At 39.4% G+C, this 3,033-nt stretch overlaps 1 pseudogene; it reads right to left on the bottom strand.

Annotated features, from left to right (window-relative positions):
• Positions 1-434: 434 nt before the first annotated feature.
• Positions 435-2,139, bottom strand: LOC124983903 (60 kDa heat shock protein, mitochondrial-like; annotated as a pseudogene).
• Between the last annotated feature and the right edge of the window lie 894 nt (positions 2,140-3,033).

Here is a 3,033-nt window from a genome sequence, read left to right as displayed (position 1 = left end):
ACGTTGTCACATAATTGGATATTTCTCTACTTTGTACACAATTATTCTTATTCTCTGCGGAAAGACTGTTCTGAACTTCTCACCTGGTGATGGCAAGCACTAAATTCTGATTTTAGCAGAATAGTAGTAGAAATGCCTCAGTGATTTAAGTTGAAAGCAGTACACTGGTACATGGCTCTTGCACCCAGAATCAGGAATGTACAATGTCTTTTTATTCAAAAGTACAAAATAAATTATCTGTAGGCATGGACAATGACAGCAGTAAACCATTATCAACAGAAACCAGTAACTGGTGGTTACAGTGATTCTTTTAAACATCAACCAGTTTTTTCTTCAGTCATTTTCTTCACCGACCTCTGAAGTTATTGATGAGGAACCCTGCCTTGAGTTTCCTGTCATAGTTCATTCATAGTGATAAAGCACTATTCTGAGAGTCAGAACATGCCACCTCCCATTCCACCCATTGCACCCATTCCAGGATCTTTTTCTTCTTTAGGAATTTCTGTGACTACAACTTCTGCTATAGTTAACAGAGAAGCAACTCCACAACTCCAGCAGTATCCAATAAAACAATTCTTACAGCCTTTCTTGGGTCAATGATTCCTTTTTCCAACATATTCACAAAATCTTCAAGCATTGCATCTTAACCAACTTCTGAGGAACTCTGTAGAATTTTCTCAACTATCAAAGATCCTTCAACACCTGCTTTCTTAGCAATGGTCATTGCAGGAATTTTGAGTGTTCCTTTAATGATTTCTATGCCAATTTTTTGATCTTCATTAGCTGGAATTAGTGACTCCAAGACTGGAATGCACGGAAGCCAAGCACAACCCCACCCAGCACAATGCCTTCTTCAATAGCAGCTCTTGTAGCATTGAGGGCATCTGTAACTCTGTCTTTTCATTCACTTCGACTTGTCCCACTAACCTTCAGCAGAGCTAGTCCATCCGGAAGTTTTACCAGTCATTCATTTAGTTTTTCCTTTTCATATTCACTAGTTGTGGTTTCTAATTGCTCTGTGATTTCTTGAATATGCTTTTCAGTTTGAACTTTAGCACCTTTTCCTTTCAAAAACATGACATCATCTTTGGTGACAATGACCTCTCTAACTTATCCTAAGCCATGAAGCTGAACATCTTTAATATTTAGGGTCAAACCCTCCTCACCAAACACTGCGCCACCAGTAGCAATAGCCATATCTTTAAGTTGGTTCTTTCTGTTGCCACCAAAACCTGGATCTTTAACTGCCACAACCTGAAGATCAACTTTTAGCCTATTCAAAACAAGTGTGCATAGAGCTTCTCCATTAACATCTTCAGCAATTATGACCAAGGGTTTACAGTGAGCATTGGTAATTTCAAGAGCAGGTATGATGGACTGGATGCTAGAAATTTTCATTTCACTCAATAAAACTAAGCTTCCTGGAATTCACATTTCTGACCTTTTGATGTATTAATAAAGTATGGAGAAATATAACCTCGATCAAATTTCTTGCCTTCAATAATTTCTAATTCATTATTGAGGGTTTTTCCATCCTTTATTGTGATCACACCCTTTCTTCCAACTTCTTTCATTGCATCAGAAATGATGTTGCCAATTTCTTTGTCTCCATTTGCAGAAATTACAGCAAACTGGGTGATTTCTTCAGGAGTTGTCACAGGTTTAGATTGCTGCTTAAATTCAGCAATTACATCATCAACAGCTAACATCATACCTCTCCCGATTTCCATGGGATTAGCACCTTTGCTAACCTCAAAGCCTCCCTTGGCAATAGAGTGTGCCAGTACAGTAGCAGTGGGGTACCACTCCCCCTGCCTCTTCATTTGTATTATTGGCAACATATTGAACAAGTTTAGCTTCAATATTTTTGTATTTAAACTTTAAATCAGTTGACTTTGCAACAGTCACACCATCGTTTGCTACTTTGGGACTTCCCCAACTGTATTCAATAATTACTGTTCTTTCCTTTGGCTCCATTGTAACAGCTATAGTATTGGCTAAAAGGTCTACACCTTGAAGCATTAAAGCTCCGGCATCCACACCAAATTTTACATTTTTGGCATAAGCCCAAGTGAGATGAAGAACCAGTGCCCTAGACACTAGTCTCATCTGGCAAAGGACTGTGGGTAATCAAAGCATTTCTGCCAGGCGTAGCCAGGGAGTACACCGGCAAGGCAGGCCGTCCTAGGCGAGTGAGGGACAGAGTGCAGAGCGAACAAGGCAAGGAACCCATGTCCCCTCCCTTCACCACCCGACAACCTCCACTCCGCCCTGCAGCACCGCGTGTCCTGTCTATCTTCCTTTCTACCTGTATTTAGACAGGATAAAGAATAGTCAGTGTAGTTTATTACTGAAAAGTACTGACTCAGGAGCTCAGGATTTGAATCATATTCTCCCAAGTATTAACCATCTTTAGGAAAATTAGCTAATCTTTATAAGCCTGAGTTTCTTTGTTTATAAAATGGAGCTAATATCAGTATCCACCTTATGTTTGTAATGAAGAATAAGGAAATTGGTATATATAAAGCAGATAGAATAATGTCTGGTACACATGCTATATAAACTGAGAGTTATTAGCTACATGTGACTTCAGAGAAAAATCTTACCCAATCCCCAGAACTAAGCTACTAGCAATGATTTGTTGTTTGTATGTTTGCTTGTTTTAGCCTCCAGTGCTCAGCTTTGTTTTCAGAAACACTTGGAAGTGAATTTAGTGTTTCATGGAGTGGATAGAAATGAATGTGAGTTGGCTAAAAAAATGAAATTTTCTATTCATATCAAGTCATATCTTCTCAGTAGCAGTAGCCTTTCTAGGTAAGCAGCCTGGCACCTAGGAAGAATCATGTCAGGGGGGATCACAGAACACTTGATATGACTCTGGAGGACTTTGTGCTTCTGAAGCCCTCTATTTACTGTCCTGAGTGGTATTCATGGTGTGACCCAGAGAGTAGTTGCCTCTTTCTAAAGGTTTGTTTCTTTTTTTTTTTCTCTGTACCTTACTTCACACAAGCCACTGTAATTTCAGTCTGCACT

Source organism: Sciurus carolinensis, chromosome 4, assembly GCF_902686445.1.
Source record: "Sciurus carolinensis chromosome 4, mSciCar1.2, whole genome shotgun sequence".
In the NCBI taxonomy this organism is placed as follows: Eukaryota; Metazoa; Chordata; class Mammalia; order Rodentia; family Sciuridae; genus Sciurus; species Sciurus carolinensis.
This window is presented reverse-complemented; position numbering and strand designations above follow the sequence as displayed.